Consider the following 19,745-nt stretch of genomic DNA (forward strand, 5'->3'; position numbering starts at 1 on the left):
CTCGGCCTCCCAAAGTGCTGGGATTACAGGCTTGATCCACCGCGCCCGGCTTCTCTAATTTTAAAATGTGTTGTTCCTCAAATCACACTAGAAGTACAAATATTACAAATTACAAAAGCAGTCAGAATCAAGGTTAAGAGATTTCTGGGTGATTCTGGCTAATCAGCAGTATTTGCTGAGGTGTGTGCAGCAGAGCAACACGCCAAGAAGCTCGGGAGGGGAGAGTTGGGAGGCCAGACTGTGACTTCAGAGGTGCTGTTGCCTCAGGGAGAGGAGCTAGATGCAGAGAGGATAAATGGCCACAGGTGTGACCACCGCCATCCTTGCCGCAGTACTAGGGCCTTTGTGAGCTGAGTTATGAACCAGATGAAGGCTGTGCAGGCGTGTGAGAATCCAGGCCAGACTCGACGGGTGGAGGCTTGGCAGATTTGAGGAGCCTAGTGAGGCACCCCCCACAAGGTGGGGACTAATAGCCACCCCTTCTCCTCCCGCTGGCTATTAGGGGCCATGGTGGACTCATAGCCAGTTTATGATATTGTGAGTAATATCATCTCCCTCTCTGGAAATTATGAACTCTTTCACAGATGGCTGTATACCCTCAGTGTGTACACTATCAGAGGGTGTACACCCGTCTGTATTGGGAGTAATATCATCCTCTTCCTCCCTGAATGTTAAGAAGAATATCCCAGGATTGCTTCTACTCCCTGAATTATTGGGTGTCATATCCTCCTCTCCGACATGGAAATTAGAAACAATATCACTGGGGGCGTGTACACCTTCTGTAATATTTAAAGTAATATCATCCCCTTCCCTCCAGGATCATGGGAACAATATCCCTGGGGGGTGTACACTTTCTGCCATATATGTAATATCATCCCTCCCGCCTTGAAACATGATGAAGGACCATCTCACATGGGGTGTGCAACCCTTGGTGCGATATTGGGAATGCAGTTATCCTCATTCCCCCTTGCATGTTTGGAAAAATATCAGTGAGTGTACCCCTCCTGCCATATGAGGATTACTATGCTCTTCTTCCTTTCTGGATATTAGAAAGAATATCACACGTGGGTTTGCACTTTCTTCGATATCTGGAGTCATGTCATCCTCTCTCATTTTGAATAACAAGAACAATCCCTTGGGGGGAATGTACACACCCTGCCATTATGGGAGTAATATTACGCTCTCCCCCCTTTGATAATTAGGAACAAAATCTCATGCTCCCTATTCCTGGATATTAGGAACATCATCACAGGTAGGTGTACACCCCCTGCGGTATTAGGAGTAATAATAAGATCAATTATTAAACATCCATGATTGATATTAACAATTATCAATGATATTATTAATAGGATACTGTTATTATGGATAATTATTTTAAATATATGATTATGCATGCTTAAAATTGTTAATATTGTTATTACCAGCATCACTTAGTATTGATTTAAGTAACATTAATTGCTGATATTATTTTATTACTAATAGTGATATTACTATTGATTATTAATGCTAATGTTAACATTTTTAGTATTTTACTAATTATTAATATCGATGATTACTCTTAATTTTTCTCATATTAATATTAATAATAGACTTGTTCCTGATATCCGGCGGGGAAAGGATATTACTCCCATTATCGAAGAAAGTGTACACCTCTGTATGATGTTATTCCTTACAGCCAGGGGGTAGAGGATGTCATTATTGAAACTATGGCAGTGGGTGTACATCCGTTCCGTCGTCTTGTTCCTTATATCCTGGGTGGGAGAGGATGATACAACTCCCAATATAGCAGGGGGTGTACATCCTCCTGTGATATTGTTTCCTATATGCAGGGGGAGAGGATGATATTACTCCCAATATCGCAGGGGTTGTACACACCTCCTGCGACATTGTTCCTAATATCCCGAAGGGGGAGAGCATATTACTCTCAATATGGCAGGGGGTGTACACCTCCTTTGTAATATTGTTCTTAATATCCATGATGGGAGAGGATGATATGACTCCCAATATCACAAGAAGTGTACGGCTGCCTGTGATAGAGTTCCTAACATCTAGGTGGGGAGAGGATGATATTACTGCCCATATCGCACGAGTTGTAAAATCCCTTCGATATTTTGCCTACAATCCTGAGGGGAGAGGATATTATTCCCGATAGCAAAGAAGGTATACAACCCCCTGTGACACTATGCTCAATATCCGCATTGGGAGACGATGACATTACGCCCAATATCACAGGGGATGTACACCCACCCTGGGATATTGTTTCTTATATCGAGAAGGGGAGAAGATGCTATTGCTCCCAGTAACGCAGGGGCTGTGGCTGTACACCCCTCCTGTGATATTGTTCTTAATATCCTAGGGAAGAGAGGGTGATACTACACCCAATATCTCATGGGCTGTACGGTGTCTGCTCAGAGATGTGTGGGGCTCTCTTACACCAGTAATTCCTTCTCTAACTGTAGTCACATACTGGTCATCCAGGGGCCTCCTAAAATCCAGCAGCATAAAAACAAGTGGAATTTCTGAGGACCAAAGATGGCGCACGGTTCTGGTTGGGCTGCCACAGGCAGTTTTGTGAAAAAACAGAGATGTATTTCCCACAGTTCTGGAGTCTGGAGGTCTAAGGTCAAGGTGAGTTCAGGGCTGGCTCCTCCTAAGGCCTCTCTCCTTGACTTTCTGATGGCATCTTCTCTTGTGTCCTCGTGCGGTTGTCACTCTATAGATGTCTGTGTCCTGATCTCTTCTTACAAGGTCATCAATCCTAATGACTTTGTTACCTTAATCACCTCTTTAAAAGGCCCATCTCCACATACAGATGCATTCTGAGGTCCTGGGTTAGGAGTACAACCTGGGAATCTTGGGGTATGCAACTAAACTTGAAGCAGATGGGGTCTTATGAACCTGTGTCACCCAAGCTCATGCCAGAGCCCCATGAGGGAGCCCCAGGTCCCCCCTTTGATATGGTTTAGCTGTGTCCCCACCAAAATCCCGTCTTAAATTCTCATGTGTTGTGGGATGATGGAAGTGATAATTTGACAGCAGAGAAGACAGTTGCCGCCAGGGAGGGGAGAGGGGACCCCAGGCCTTCAAAGTTTGGAGGGTCTCGGGCCCCTGGGCAGAGCAGGCAGCCCCACCCCTGTGACACCCCTGATGACCGCTCAGTAGTTGGAAAAGGTGGAATCATAGGCAGAGGCTGGTTGGGGAGATAGGAAGTTGTTGAATGAGTTTTTAAATATTTCCATCAAAATTCTTACTGCACCCTTGGTGTTGATAGGGACTAGTGGCTTCACCATGTGCCTGGCTTCTTCCTGGCTCTGACTCTGGAGGCCTGGCCTAGGGCTGCTGGTTGGATTCATTGCTGGCAGCAGGTAGAAGGTGGAGGAGGGAGAGGAGCTGTCCTCCCTCCTCTCTTAGTCATGCCTGTCCACGTTAGCAGCCCCTCCCCAGGCATCCCTTGCCCATGATCTGGGGAGTGCTATTCTCACTTCCCTTGGGCCCTGCCCACCGAACTCCAAAGAATCCCTTCAGTGACTCCTTTTAATCACCCTTTGCCTGTGACAAAGTCTTCTGGGGCCTCCTGACTGATCTAAGGAGAAGCCTGGCTATCTGTGCAACTTGTTAAAGTGAAGTGAGTCATTCACACTGGCATGTATCTACAAGTCACACAGCTTTGCAACTGGAGTGACTTTAAGCTCATCGAACCAAAGCTTCCATGACAGATGAGGACACCCAGAATCATAGGATGGAAGTGACTTGCTCCCATCTGGGTCGGCCAAGCTGAGACTCAAGCGTAGAGTCTAGCAAAGCACACTTCGTCCTCCCTTAGAAGAAAGATCCTGCCCGCACGGCTCACCTCCACCTACCCTAGGTCTCCCCCACCCTCCCTTAGAGGGAAGCTCCTGCCAGCATGGCTTACCTCCACCTACTCTGGGTTTACCCCACCCTCCCTTAGAAGGAAGGTCTTAGAAGGCAGCACATTCACCTTCCCCTACCCTAGGTATCCCCCACCCTCAGAGGGGAGTCTTTGGGTCAGTCACAAGACTACTCCGGACATCTGTAAGAACAAATAGTTTCCAGCACAGTCCTTTCCTGGGGTCTGCCTTTTCCCTCTGGGATGCTTGGAAGTTGAAGGAGTCAGGCAATTCAAGTTCTCCCTGGTATCTCAGGGGCCACTGACACACAGGAAAATGTGCTGCTCTGCTCGCTGTTTGACTTTGATGGATGCTAATTTGTTCTAAATGAGCCTGACATTCATGAGCATGTAAACATATGTTACTGGTGGCGGCTCGCAGGGCCACATGCTGATGGATCTCGTGGGCTGTCCCCGCCGGACACCACCAGGCTGCCTGGGTCTTTGCTGCTTCTGGCTAAGGCTCCAGATGTTGTTTTTCTTGCACTATGAAGTAGGCATTTTAGCTACAGGGATATATATATATATATATATATATATATATATATATATATATATATATATATATATATATATATATATATATATATATATTTTTTTTTTTTTTTGCACAAAAGAAACACAGACACATCTGTGAAAAGAACTTGAGTTTATGCGCCAATCTACTGGAAGGAGCCTCTTAGAATGTCAGCTGCTCAGTGTCTGCTTTGACTCCCAGGCCGTTCTCTGTCCTGTGGCTCAGAGACTCTGTGGGGCTGAATTATACATTTGATCTCGTTCTGCTCAATATTCCCCCACAAGTAGTGTTTAGGATGCGACTGATGCCTTTAAAGATATCTGCAGCAGGAATAGTGCAGAGAAAAAAACACTCTATGCTAAAATATTTTGAGCTGAAGGCCATTAAGAAGTGCTCTGGCCTTCCCTCTAGTTTCTGAAAAGCACACAACATAATCATATTATACAAAGAAAAAAGTGCCCTTTCTCCCCTCTCTGCCAGAAAGGACGCAGGTCAATCTCTGCAGACAACTTCAGACCCTTATCATTCGGGAAACAGCACCAGAGGAATTTACACAAAAATCTATCATTTATTGGCCTTCCCACAATTTGTTGCCCCCAATGACCCAAAGTCCTTTTACTTTGTCTTGGCTCTTCTATAAACATTTATTATCCTTGTTGAAGATGTTATATAAAAGAAAGCTCTGAGCTGTCTCTTTGAGATTCCCTCATTCCCAGTGTATCTCCCATGTATATATGAAATATACATGCTAATAAGCCTCCGTTTGCTTTTTTGGGGGTTCATCTGGTTTTGTTATAGGAACCCCAGCCAATGAAGCTAAGATGGGTGGAAGAAAAGATTACATTTTTCTCCCCTGTAGTAGCATTATTCTAGCAATAGCATTTTTTTTTGTAGATTTCTGTTGAATACACACACACACACACGCACGCAGACACAGCAATGTAAAAAGAAAGAAGTGTGGGGAGTCCTGATGAAATTTTAGTTCTCAGATTCCTAAATATGTTGGGAAGTTGTCTTTAAACATTGATTTTTTTTCCCACATTTACTCTCATATTTTTTTTTTTTCTGAGATACCATTTCTAGATTGTTTTCCTACATTTTCTTGCAAGTCCGAGAGAGTATGCTGGTTAGTAGTGTGTCTAATGCACCACCTCTGTCCTTGTCAGTAAAGAAATGTAGTAATTGAGAGGGATATGAGAGTCACACTACACAGGGACGGAAACACAGATATGAAGTAAATAAAAACACGTGAAAACCCAGCATTTCTGGAACTCTCACCTACTCCTGTGCCGATATTCATCCTTCAGCTCTGCCTCCGTTCTTCCCTTCTTTTCTCATGCTATAGGGTCTGCTTTGGAGATGTTACCTACTTTCATTCTTCCAAAGTCAAGCTTCTAGCTTTGGTTGGAACTGCAGACCCATTGACTCATTCAGCAAATACTTTGTAAGCACATGGATAGTCACTGAGAATACCATGGTTCACCAACATGACCCTGGCCCCTGCTCTCACGAACCTGTGGCCTGATGGGGAGAATGGACACTAATATGACAATCACTCTAATGGGTTTCTGATGAAGAATTGAGGAAAGCGCACCAAAGAAAGGGAAGAGGGATTCTCTAAATTTATGCTGTAAAAGAACCTGGTGTATCTTGGGATAAGAGGTAGAAAACCGATGCATTCTGGAAGGTATGATCCCCTTGCAGTCTGGAGAGAAGTAGAGGTTGATTGTTGAGGGGGGTGGAGTGTAGGGACACCACGGTCTAAACAGAGATGGGGGTGCGTGCAGAATGCCTCTTGCAGCAGGAAACAGGCTCGTGCAAGGAAGCAAGCACGGGAGAAAGTGGCACAAGACAAGAATGAAGGCAGGCAGGCAGGGGCTGGGAGATGATGGTAGATGCTTTATTCCCTTAATAACAGCAATGGCATGCTGTTGAAAGTACTTGAGGGAGGTGGGGAAGTGGGTATGAAGTGTTTAGTGTTTGTAAAATTATCACATTGTCTTACCCAACTCTACTCTTTTTTATTTTTAAATTTTAAGTTCTTGGATACATGTGCCATGGTGGTTTGCTGCACCTGTCAACCCATCATTTACGGTTTAAGCCCTGCTTGCATGAACTATTTGTCCTAATGCTCTCCCTCCTCTTGTCCCCACCCCCCAACAGGCCTCCGTGTGTGTCATTCCCTTCCCTGTGTCCATGTGATCTCATTGTTCAGCTCCCACTTATGAGTGAGAACATGCGGTGTTTGGTTTTCTGTTCCTCTTTTAGTTTGCTGAGAATGATGGCTTCCAGCTTCATCCATGTCCCTGCAAAGGACAGGAACCCATTCGTTTTTATGGTTGCATAGTATTCCGTGGTATATACGTGCCACATTTTGTATACCCACTGTATCATTCATGGGCATGAGATATCCTCTTAACATGTGATCCAGCAATTGCACTCTTCGGTATTTATCCAAAAGAGTTGAAAACTTGTGTTCACAGAAAAACCTGCACATGGACATTTATAGAAGCTTTAATGATAATTGCTAATTTTATTCCAGCTTTATTCATAATTGCTCAAACTTGGAGGTAACGAAGAAACCAAAATGTTCTTCACTAGGTGAGTGGATAAATAACCTGTGATATATCCAGACAATGGAATATTCTTTAGCACTGAAAGGAAGTGAGCTGTCAAGCCATGAAAAGACATGTAGGAACTTTAAACATGCACGGCTACACAAAAGAGGCCCATCGGAAAAGACTAAATACTGTCAGCTTCCAACTAAAGGACATTGCGAAAAAGGCCAGACTATGGAGTGAAAATATCCGTGGTTCCCAGGTGTTGGGAAGAGGGAGAGATGAGGTGAAACACGGAGATTTTTAGGATTTTAGTGCAACTGCTCTGTACGATGCTATCATGGTGGATACATTTCATGACATATTTGTTCAAACCCATAGAACCAGCACCAAGACGGAGCCCTCATGTAAACTGTGGACTCTGGGTGACAATATGTCAACGTAGGTTCTTCAACTACTACAAATGGTCCTTCTGGGCAGGAGTGTTGTTAGTGGGGGAGGCTGTGCACGTGGGGGAAGGGAAGGCATATAGAAGGCCTCTCTGCACCTTTCCCTCAATTTTTCTGTGAACGTGAAACTGCCTAAAAGATAAAGTGTATTTTTAAAAAACAAAGGAAAAAAAGGAAACAAAAAGTCCTCACAAAAATCAAATAAGAAAATGATCACACTGGGTGCTTCAGGTCAAAACGGAAGAACAAGGGCTGTATTCACCATCCCACCTGATTTTTTTCTCACTGCTTTTCAGCATTTTTTTGGAGTCTAGTCAATGCAATAAGGCAAGTTGAAATATATAAAATGCACGCTTATTAGAAAATAAGATTTAAAACTATCTGTACCTTCAGGTGATGTGATCACCTGTGTGGAAAATGTCCTGAAATCACAAAAAGCCACTAAAACTGATAATAATAAATTACTTCCTAATAAGTGAGTTTGGAAAGTTTGCAAGATACAAGCTAAACACACAAGCAATATTTCTCTCTTTATACACTGGCAAAGAAATAATTGGAAATGGAAATTTACAAAGCAATATTATTTATAGCACATCAAAACATGAAATACTTCAGACTAAATCTGACAAAAGATGTGTAAGATCTATACACTGAAAAGCAGGCAGTGATGCTGAGATAAAGAAATAAATGAAGTGATATACTGTGTTCATGGATCAGCAAGCTCAATATTGTTAAGATGTGAGTTCTGCTCTTGTGGATCAGAGGTTTAATGCAATTCCAATCAAAATCCCAGCATCATTTTATTTTTATTTTTTTTTCCAGTAGAAATGAACTAGCGGATTCCAAAATGTGTCCGGAAATTTAAAGGACCCCAAAGAGCTAAGACAACTTGGAAAAAAAGGTGGAGGACTTACCTGAACTATCAAGATAGTGTGGTATTGGTATAATAAGAGAAAACTGGGTTAATGAAACCTCCTAGAGGGTCTAGTAATAATCTCACAAACATGTTACATATACGTAGTGGATTTTTGAATAAAGGTTCAAAGACATTAAATTAGAGAAAGGACGATAATGATAGAAGGATTAAATACCATAGGCCAAAAAGAGAAAAAAGAGCTCCTGCTAAATATATTCACATTGTTGGTGTCACTCACGCAATTCAATTCACATTTTGCGTGTCTAAAAGTTGAACAGACCTCTTCATTCTCTTTCCCCAATTCACTCCACAGAGATGCTGATGTCTTTCAGTGGAACTTGGAAGTTTGCTCTTCTTTTTAAATGACTTAGATACTGTTTATGCAAGAAGTTATGGGACTGTAATTTACAAATACTGTTCTAAACCTTGGAATCACATTTTCCCCTTTTTCTCTACTTATCGTTTCTAATCAGTTTCCCATTTCCTCTTTCTCCTTCATATTTACACTGCATTCCTTTTAGTTCAGGTTCTTGTTACCCCACTTGATCTCTTGATGTGGTCACCTGAATGTCCTTCGTGTTCCAGCCTCCTGGAATCCTTCCTTCATGACCCTGCAGAACTGCCCTCCAGACCCGCAGGTGTGACCCGGAATCAAGGATCTCAAAGCCGAGTGGGATCTGAAAGGCTATCTAGACCAATCCTCCATTACAGACGTAAACCTTTTGATGACTTCACTTCAGAGCCCAAAATATTTGCACTGCAGGCAGAATCACCTAAATCACTTGATGTGATGTTCAGTCTTCCCGTGGTATTTTCCTATCTGCATCTCCCTACTTTCGGTCAGCCATTTCTCACTCATGACACCGAATCCTTCATTCACATCACATTGTTGTTGTTCTCCACACACACTCATTTGTTTTCTGCCTGGGTTTTTTGTTACATTATTCCCTCTGCTGCAAATACCATTTTCCAAGATGTGACTACAGAATTTTAACATATTCCTCAGAATGATTCACATATCACATATTCTACCAAATGGCTGCAGATTCTGTCACCTCCTCTCTTATCCTACGGCAACCTGGAGAACGTTCTTCTCTTAGCCAATAGGATTTATCATGGTCCTTTATCTTAACAATAGTTTAGCGGGACTGAGAACTGGGAAGTACATTTTTCTCCCAGGGGTGAGAACTGTCTTAGTTTAGCAGATCTCTCTGGGTCTCCATTCTGGTTGTAGAAAAGCAACCCATAGGGCATGGTGGGGAGGAGAAGAAGGGGAACTAAGCTGTGTTGCATGAAGATGGACAGTTGTGACCCTTACTCCGGGGTTGGGAGTTGAGGCCACTAGGAAGGAGAAGCTATAAGGATGAAGACGAGGCATAAAAAGTGATGCAGGCCGGATGCGGTGATTCACGCCTGTAATCCCAGCACTTTCGGAAGCCAACGTGGATGGATCACGAGGTCAAGGGTTCAAGACCAGTCTGACCAATATTGTGAAACTCTGTCTCTACCAAAAATACAAAAATTAGCTGTGTGTGGTGGCACATACCTGTAGTCCAGCTACTCGGGAGGCTGAGGCAGGAGAATCACTTGAACCTGGGAGATGGAGCTTGCAGTGAGCCAAGATCATGACACTGCACTCCAGCCTGAGTGACAGACTTCATCTCAAAAAAAAAAAAAAAATCATAGTAAAAAGACTGCGTGAGGAGAAGAGGCAATCAGCAACCTTCTCCAGGGTGGGATGGCTGAAGGCCCTTTAAGAAAAAAGGTGTCCACTTTCCTTCTGTAGGTTGCTCTATCGTGATTTAATGAACCCTCCCAATCTACTGTATTCAGTATTTGGCATGAGTCAATTTAGGGGAATTGTAGAAAACATAGCTGGCTGTTATCATCAGGTTAATGTAGATTGGGAGGAAGGGAAAAACCCCAGGAGACACGTAGGAAGGACAATAGGTGAAAATAGAAGAAACTTGGAGTCAGTTCACACTTCAAACAAAATCCAGTTTCTAGAAAACACTGTGAGGGCTGCTGGGTCTTCATCATCCGAAGATGGGGGATTCCAGATAATTATATTTGAATCGCACAAGATGGGGGTGATCACCACCAGCTCTCAAATGGGATGAGTTACAATATCTTCTATCGGGAGGAGGTTAATAAGAGGATAGGTACACGTCTATAGTCATCACAATTTTGTCAAGATTACTCTTTTTACTTCCATGTCATAGATGGAGAGCCTGATGCTTGTGGAAATGATTTGCTCAGGGTCTCACCATCAAAAGTTGCAGAGGAAAGATTCCAACATGTTTTAAAAGCTGCAAACTGAGCTGACGCCCAGCCATGCTGTCATACCGACTTTGAGATTTCAATCCTCCTGAAGGCAGGAAATTTATTCCATTTGCTTTTATATCCTCCATAACACTAGCGAGCAAGTTTTGCTCAAAGTAACATGGAATATTTTGCTGACTCAAGGGGAAAAAGAAGAGACTTAAATACACCATCACAAGTCAACATTCAAGGAACAGAGACAGATTTAGCATTAGCTGTCTCAGTCAAATCAACATTAACATGTACATTTATCCTTTACATGGGAGTAAGACAGCAAACACAATTGAAAAAATGAGCCAAGTGTAAAAATTTGTCACAAAGGGATGGATTTAGACAGGAGAGCAGTGAAGTATGTTATAAAATGGTCAGCATAATCCATTTTAATGAATTACTAGCTGAAACATGCAAGGCATTTACGATTTCTGGGAGAAGTACAAACACACCAAATGTTTGTCTGACATTTTCTTCACTGCTTCTGTCTTTCCACAAGGCTGGAGATGTTGACCAACGGCCTTGGGAGGAGAGCTTGCAGCTGAGCCCACACCCTCTCAAACTCCTTCAGACTGTTTGTTTTTGTAGACTACTTTACCATTAACAACAAATCCTAACATTTACTCAATCAGTACAGCAGTCGTTGGCCAGAGTTCAAATTTCTGATTCGAAGGAATCTGCACTCTGCCTGCCAGGATCGACTATTAATGGCTTCGTCCGTAGAGGAGCTATGTCTTTGCTCACTACGGAATAGTATTGAGGCTTCGAAAGGGGTATTCTGCTGGTCACCTCCTGGTCATCCTTCTGCTCACCAAGAAGAGATACTGTTCTCAGCCCCTTACATTGACAAGGTCGTTTAATTCTCAGCCCTTTCAGATAGATGCGACTATTACCCCCATTTTACAGAGAAGGAAATCGAGAGGCAGAGGACATAGGTGAATTGTCCCAGATCACAGAGCTGGCCTTGGAGCTGGGACTTACACCCGGCCGGCCTGGCTCCAGAGTTCACTGCCCTCCTCCTGTACAGCACGTGTGACCTGCAGTAATCACCGCCCAAACAGGCAGGCACTGCGGATAGCCAAGCACACGTCATCCGACTTCAGCACGGAGGAAGGTTCGTTTTCATTCTGGTGTTCAGCTCGGTTAGGACTGTGTTTATCACCACAAGGGCGCACAACCCAGAAAGCTCAGTCACGTGCCGTTGCCTTCTACGGTCATGGTTTTCTACTTTTTGGCCCCATTTTCCTGCCCACTTGGCCTGCTGGGACGTGAATGATGCGTTAGTACTTCTACAGAATGCAGGTGAGCAGGTGGCATGGCGAGGTGGGTGATTGGACAAGATTTCCCGACAGCTGGAAGCTTGGGGGAGACCCGCGGTGGCCCCTTCTTGTTCTTCTCTCTGGGGTCGAGCGTGAGTCCCTCATCGCTGGTGCCAGGCGGTGTCACAGTTTTTAGCACCCGACAGCCTGGGCGGCTTCTCTGTCCAGCTCCCCCCGCCCCGCTTCTTTAGTGAGAGAAGTTCTCTGACTTGAGATTTTGCAGTCAGAAAAGTGATCATTACAATTTTCATTTTGAATATTGTGGCCCTGCTGCACTGCGGTGCAACAGGCTCTTTCATGACGACTGGCAGAGATGCCGACGGCTAGGGCATCGGGATCAACGGGAGCGAGCAGGACTCGTGGGATACAGCTTTTAGCTCCCCCGGGATGGAGCCACAGAAATGTGAATCTGCTCTTCACATGGCCGTAGCCTCTCCCGTGTCCTCCATGGAACCTGTGGAGGCAGCGTTAGGCGCTGGCCGGCTCCGGGGTGTGAGCTCAGTGAGCAAGAGAACATCTGCCCTCCCACCCCCATCTCCGCAGCTGAGTCCTCTTGCAGTTTTGATTTTTAGAATGAACGCAGCAACCTGCCCCATTCTGCTGATTCTGCAAAAAGGAGCTGGAAAAGAACGTGCACAGCTTCTCCAGTCTTAGTATTTGTTACCTTGTAGTTTGGGAAACTTTGGCTTGAAACTTGGCTGCCCCAGTACAAGGATGTGCTGAGGATTCTATGATCCTGCTAGATTTTTCCAGGAGGTCAAGTTGAAAACGAGCTAGGTGCTCTCTCTGCCTCTGTCACTCTGTTTCTCTTTCTCTTGTTTGTGTCTGTCCCATCTCCCTGTTAATCTGTTCGCCTTTTCCTCTCTTCTCTCTCCATCCCTCCCTCCCTTGCTATTGCTCCAAAGAATATTCTTGAATTTGTTTCTCCATATCTTCTGCCTTTCCTTAGAATACATTCCTAAGAGTCTACTCATTGTGAAAAGCAAACGGCCTTTAGATGTTTTCCAAATCTAACAGATGGGGGTCCTTTCAGACAGAGCTTCATTTTACACTTTTATCAAGAAGCCCGGGGCTCCCTGCTCGCCATGCTGCAGTCGCCCTCAGGAGGTTCATGGAGAGCAGAGGCCTTGGGGGTACATTAAGGGGTGTCTTTTTTCCAATGTCCCGAAGGTGTACTCTGGGGAGGGGGCAGTTGAAGTAGGAAAGTGACATCAGCACTTCCTGTATGGCATGTGTTGGTCAAGTACAGTGTGCACCCGACCCCCGGACTGGCTCTAGGTGGGGAAAAAGGACTTCAGTTATTACAGGGTGGGTTGGGCTGGTGGCTCCCCAGCTCTGGGGACAGATGCGTCATCTTTCGAAGCCAGGTAGCACCTGTCTCAGACTGCACAGCCCTCCTCACCTCTTCAGTTCCTGAAGGGAAAGACCCCAGGAGACTGAGGTGAAGAAAGCTCTTCCATTCTCAACTCACCCACCATTAGGGTTCTGCCCCCTCTATCCTCCAGCCCCCGAACCATGAAGTTCCCAGGGTCCCTGGCCAGTGACTTGCTGAAGCCTCCCTCTCCAGGACCTCTGGAAAGAGACACCCTACTCGAATGCGTGCTTCTCCAGGAATATTTGCTCTGGTAATAGCTGAGAATAAAAAGCCATCTCTAACAGTTTGATTGCAGGTGGGTGGCCCCAGGGCAAGTGACTTTGGGAAGATGGGGCTGGCTGGCGCCCTGCGTCCTGACTTTTCTTCTGAGCCTCTGCAAAACCACTTTTGAGAAAATCGGGGTGGGTACTCCTGGGTGGCATTTTCTTCTAAGTGAAAATCTGTAGAATTCCTGCGGTTGCGGGAGCTGGGGTTTTCTGTCACGACCTTGTGGGTTCAGGGGCTGCCCTTCTCTGTCCTGGCAGTGTGGCCTGGGGCCTGTTTCTTATCCAGACTTACCCAGACTCTTCTTATCCAGAAGAGTCAGGTGCCTGGCCAGTGAACTGCCCAACTCCAATTTGTATGTCGCTCGTATCGACCTAAAATGAAATTAAAATAATAAACTCTAAAACATCCCATTTCTGGCATTAAAGAGACCCAGGAAGGGAAGGCTTATGGCCGGCTTCTTCACAATCCAACTGTAGGTAGGGTAGCCGGATCCTGGCATCCGTATCTCCTGCTGGGTGAGGGTCACAGGATCTCAGCGCCCAGGTGAGGCAATGATGTTGAAAGAGGCTTCAGAAGAACTGGGCCAGAACAGTGGAATCAAACGGAAAAGACTAAATGCAATCAGCTTGGGGAATGACCAGAGAGCGTCTGTTGGCCCAGCAAGGATTGAAAACAGATTGCCAGCAACAGGGCCATAGCAAAGCTCTCTCAGCACACCTGCCCCGGACCGTCAGCTGATGAGAGCTTGTGATTGTGCCATCCAAGGAGACGTAGCTATTTGGTCTTCAGCTGGTTCTGGGCACAGAGCGTCTAAGACCCTTGGAATCTTTCGAGTGGTCAGAGTGCCTTTGTGTAGTCGGGACAGGCCTGGGAGCTGGTGGCCCCTAGGCAGTTTCAGGGTGGGTCTGGGGTTCAGGAAGACCAAGGCAAGACTAGAGGGCTGGAGCTGTCAGTCTCCAAGCCAAACTCTGCCCTGGAGGGAGAGGGCTGGAGATGAGTCAATCCCCATTAGCCAAAGATGTCATCAACCATGTCTACAGTGACACCTCTAGAAAACCCTAAATGGTGGGGTTGGAGAGCGTGGGGCTTGGAGAGCTTGCAGGTTGGAGAAAACCTTGACATTCTGGGAGGGCAGCATTCCCACTCCCCAGAGACAGAAGCCCTTGCACTTGGAACCTGCCCCCGCCCACCAGGCCTGGAGCAATGCACCTCTTCATCTGGCTGTTCACAGGTCCTTCATAACAAACTGGTGATAGTAGGTAAAGGTGTTGCCCTGGGTGGCATGAGCCAGTCTGGCAACTTATGTCCTTAACTAGAAGGACAGGGCAACCCCGATTTTTAGGTGGCCAGTCAGAAGCAAGGGAGACCTGAAAGTTGCCATTGGCGAAGCGGGGGCAGTCTCATGGGACTGAGACCTTGACCGTGATTTTTCCTGGCGCAGCACTATGTCCAATTTCATAGCTGAAACATCAATATTTCAACTGCTTTAACGTTAATGTGCAAGTTGTACTTAGGGGTATAACATCTGCCATTTAGATTTGGGGAGGACCCTCAGAACCAACTTCCGGGCCTCCTGCCACATGTACATCAGCAATGTGGTGCAACTTGAACTCTGCAAATCAAGCCGCTAATGTCTTAGGGGAATCTGAACCTTCGATTTCATGCCCCGTGCAAGGTGAGTCCTTCCGTGAACACCCCTGGAGCACTTCGCCCATGGTTCAGTGCTGATCAGTTCTCAATGATCTGTGCCACCAACACTTTGATGCTTTGAACAACAACGTCCTATATCCCCCTCCAACTGCAAGCTACAGATCTGATTAGCGAGCCAAGAGCCTCACGCTTCAGAAGGGTGGAGTGTGCATTAGTGACAGTTGAACTGTTTAGAAAGAGCCTGAAACAGCCGGCACCCCCTGGGCTGGAGTACAGGTGCCTAAATAGTGCAACAGCGGAAACATAAGCTAAACTCACAGGAAGAAAAATTCACATTAAAATTACACTGAAAGATTCTTCACCTATCATATTGGTAAAAATAAAAGTCAAGTAATAGGGCAGATAAGAGAGTGGAGAAAGAAGTGCTGCTGTTTACCGCTCAGCAGGGTGTATAGCCTCACAGGCTTCAAAAAGACAATCATCATAAAAGCCACATCGGTAGTTCTCTTTGAAACAGAACTCCCACTTCGAGAACTGTTTCCATTTACCACGAAGGGGTCACTCACCGCAGCAGCAAAAGAGGGAAAATCACCAAACAGGGCAGGCTCAAATAACCCTAGTGCTCCCACAACGTAGCACTGTGCCACCTCGAGAACAGCACGGAGCTCGTTACGTGCTGACAAAGGACCCCAAGATATAAAATATGCGTGTGTAGGCAGTCTATCACATCTGTCATGTTTCTATCAGTTTCTCACATCTATCATGTGAGAAAACCCCCAAACCCAGGCAGAGAATACACACAGGGGGGAGGGCGCACGCTTCTGTCCCACAGCCCCAGGTGCCTCTGACAGGGAGCATGGGAAGCTCGCGGTTGCTCACACAGTCACAAAGGAGCGTTTCCATTGTGTCCTTCAGAACTTTTTGAAGATTTTACCATGAAGTTCCATTTATTTGAAAACTAAATATTAAAGAAAGGGAGCCCAGGTGGCCTGGCCACAGCTGGGGGGCAGGGAGTGGGCTGGACACAGGGGCTGGAGGGCGTCCACAGGGAATCGGGTTAGTGAGGCAGAGGGAAGCCCAGGGCTGCCTTCATTTCTTTTATGCCAAACCAGGCGAACAGAAAGGCAAGAGTTTCTGGAGCGCCTGGCCCCAGTGCAGCTCACCATGAAGGGGCATGATGGGTCTGCCTGTGTGAGACTCCACGGGGAGGGGGTCCCTGCTGAGACCCACCTGACCTGGCATCCTGCACCCGCTGCTGATGGTGGCAGCACTGCTCGCACGGGCATGGCTACCCTGCTGGGCTTGAGCCCACACCCCATGCCGGGAGGGCTCAGCAGGAGACACAGGCTCTGGGGTCCCCAGCTGAGAAAAGAGCCAGGTTCCCTTTCAGGGGCCAGAGAGCCAGGGACTGATGCTGCCTGTGACCCCATGAGTTGAGCACCAGGTGTGTGCACCCTGAGATTGGTAAAGTGGCTCCTGGGAGGTCCCTGGGCCTTGTGGGGCTGGTGGGAGGCACGGTGGGCCCTGCAGCTGGGTGCTTCCTCACGCATCTGTGGAAAAGGCTTCTGAGACTTGGAAAAAGGGCTCTACTGCTGAAAAGAGGCTTCACGGTCACACAGACTCACATTCCTTGGTTTTCACACGTACCTGCCATGGGGGCAGCCAAGCTTGGCTGTTCCCACTCTGACTGGTGCCTTAAGGTGACGGACGGGCACGTCCTCTGGGGCAGAGAAGGGAAGCTGCCCAAGCACCAGTGTGGACACTGCACTGGCTCAGAAGCCTTCCAGGGAAGAGGAGCCTGAGGCCCCACTGTGCAAAGCTGCTCTTCACCATCTTTTCGATCACTTCCCAGGAGAGGGAACGCTGCCTCAAATGTCTGAAGCCTGACAAGGGTTTCAGAAGACTGGGAGTGAGGCTCGCAGCCAGAGGACTGCGAGCGTAGTCCACAGGAACGCAGGAACGTGGGAACACGGGAATGTTGGCTTTGGTGATGTGTGTTAGAAAAGCATTTAATAACCGGTTAAACTGTGCGGCTTGCAACGCACACTCACCTCCAGGCATCACGAGGCCGACATCCTACATGGTGAGCACGGAGAGCTTCTCTTCTGAGTCCAAACGAATGACTCCATAGGTCAGCCCATGCGTGGAGAGGACGCCCCGGCCCGGGGGCTGGTTACTGTCATCCGTGGGCCTGTAACGACAGTTTTTAACTTGAATATGCAGGGGCAGACAAGCCATCACAACCACAGCTGTGCAGTCAGCACACACGCGGCAGGCTGGGTACCCCTGGGAACAGTGCCGGCCACCCACGTGGCCGCATTAGGGGGTGCTCCTTCTGTTTATGAACGGCTGCTGGCGAGTCTACTGCTTCCGCCTCTACGTTCTCAGGGAATCTCAAGAATACCTGAAAACTACGAAGGCAGCTCCTCTCCTGACCTCTCTATGCAGTTCCTGCACAGACCGGCTCTCTCTGTCCTCCCAGCTCCTGCTCACTGCGTGGTCTGCTCTTCCAGTTTCCAAACGTCTGGAAGGGGGTGCATCCACTCCAAGAATGCAGACAAAACCACTGAACAGAAATGATGGAAATCCTGACTGTTCAGCCTCAATTCAGACACAGGCTGTCTGGGTGTATGCCCAATTTTATATATAAGAATCTAAAATAAGATTGATGCTGTGCCATTCTGGCTGCCAAGTTCTAAGGAAAATTATTTGGGTGGCAGGCAAGCTGTAGAATGAACTGTGGCACCACTCTGGGGTCCGCCCCACCTCCTCTGCCGGACACCCCAGCTTGCTCACGCTTTGAGGCTTCTGTGCTGGTTCTCGCTGCTACTCAGGACGTTCCTCCGGCAGACCTCCGCACGGCCCTCTCCCTCCGCGTCTCCAGAGTTTGGCTCAAATTTGAGACTTCTCATCCCCTCAGAAAACACTCCCCACCCAGTGTGTCCACCCCATAGCACACATCTCTGACTACCTCTGCGACCTCCTCCCTCAGACCCAACTCTCCAGTTTGTTTTGCTCACTGCTGCATCCCAGCCCTGGAAAATGTCTAGCAATAGATATCTGCTGACTGAATTTGTGAACAAATAAGTTAAAATCTAAGATCATGGATTATATTCCTGAAAACTAACAATTCCTCAATGGTTATCTAAGGGAGTCACCACAATTTAGGTACACATCACATTTGTTTCTGTAATTTTCCATATGTAAACCTTTAATGCACTTTACACTTAAAAGCTGGACCTAAGCTTGCTGTTTAACTTTAAAATATTATGGTTTATAATGAAGCCGAAGACATAAATGAGGCAACATAAAAGTTAAAATTTGCAAGAGGAGATCGCATTGGAATGAATTAACTGGTGTACTGAAAAAAGCATGAAAGACTCCTGAAACAGAAGTATTCTAGATGTAAGAATCAAAAAGGATAAAGCTAATCAGATAGAAAAGCAAAGTCTGCCCAAATAAGAAAACCCACAAGGAACCACCTAGATGGCGTGAGCTCAAATCACTGGGCTTTACACATTATTCTCCTGGCCTTTACTTCCCAGAGATCTCAAAAAAACTAAAACTTCAAAATGAAAACACAGTGTTGTCAGTGGTTCTGCCACCATTCCCTCACCCTAACAGTCCTCTACAAAGATCGATGTAGGGAGTCAGGAACTGTGAGCTTCAGTATCTGCCGTGGGTTGAATCGTGTCCGTGCAAAAGATCACCCCTCGTATCTGTGACCTTATTTGGAAGCCGGGCCTGTGCAGAGACAGATACCCCTGGACTTACAATGGGGTTACAACCTGATAAACCCATTGTAAAGGTGAAAATAGCAAGTTGAACCACCTTAAGCCAGGGCCATCTTATGACCAGGTTAAGATGAGGTCATACTGCGTTAGAATGGACCCTAAATCCAATGACTCTGTCCTTGAAAGAGGAGAGTGAGGCCCAGACACAGGGAGAAGCTCACATGATGATGGAGGCAGGGACTGGAGTGACAGGTACCCCATCCAGGATCGCTGAGCACCCAAGGCCGGGGTGAGGCCTGGGGCGGGTTCCCTCAGCACCTCCAGAGGCCCTGCCCTATGACACCTCGGGGTCTCCGACTCCACCCTCCAGAACTGAGACAAGTGTCTGTTGTTTAAATCACCCACTGTGTGGTACTTTGTTACAAGAGGCCGAATACACTATCTTAGTGATAAAAATTTAAGGTATACTTAGTTTTGTTTTAAAAAGCCACATGACAGCAAAACGCTGGGCTAGCCAAGATTCAGAACACTGGCCTGCCGGGCAAGAGGCTGGGAGGAAAAGTCATCTTAGGGCCCAATCACGTATGTTTTGTTATCTCCATTACAAAATCCCCCCCTTTTTATCTGAGACACGGTTTCACTCTGTCACTCAGGCTGGAGTGCAAGGGCGCACACAGAAGCGTGGTGTTCAGGCAGGCACAGAACACAGGCAGGCACACAACACAGGCACAGAACGCAGG

General features: G+C 46.6%; 2 long non-coding RNA genes across 3 annotated transcripts in view; one reads left to right on the forward strand and one right to left on the reverse strand.

Annotated features, from left to right (window-relative positions):
- The window catches only part of LOC114675822 (uncharacterized), a 45,966-nt gene extending 27,276 nt beyond the window's left edge, over positions 1–18,690 (forward strand). Inside the window, exons 3-4 of the long non-coding RNA XR_013405067.1 lie at positions 6,967–7,025; positions 8,257–18,690. This is a non-coding gene — a long non-coding RNA (uncharacterized LOC114675822). The remainder of the gene's footprint in view (positions 1–6,966; positions 7,026–8,256) is intronic.
- LOC106998043 (uncharacterized) overlaps positions 4,514–19,745 on the reverse strand; it is a 73,824-nt gene continuing 58,592 nt past the window's right edge. For both annotated transcript variants that reach the window (XR_013405065.1, XR_013405064.1), the window contains exons 2-3: positions 17,323–17,462; positions 4,514–6,730 (exon numbers count right to left, since the gene is read on the reverse strand). This is a non-coding gene — a long non-coding RNA (uncharacterized LOC106998043). The remainder of the gene's footprint in view (positions 6,731–17,322; positions 17,463–19,745) is intronic.

Source organism: Macaca mulatta, chromosome 15, assembly GCF_049350105.2.
Source record: "Macaca mulatta isolate MMU2019108-1 chromosome 15, T2T-MMU8v2.0, whole genome shotgun sequence".
NCBI classification, from domain to species: Eukaryota; Metazoa; Chordata; class Mammalia; order Primates; family Cercopithecidae; genus Macaca; species Macaca mulatta.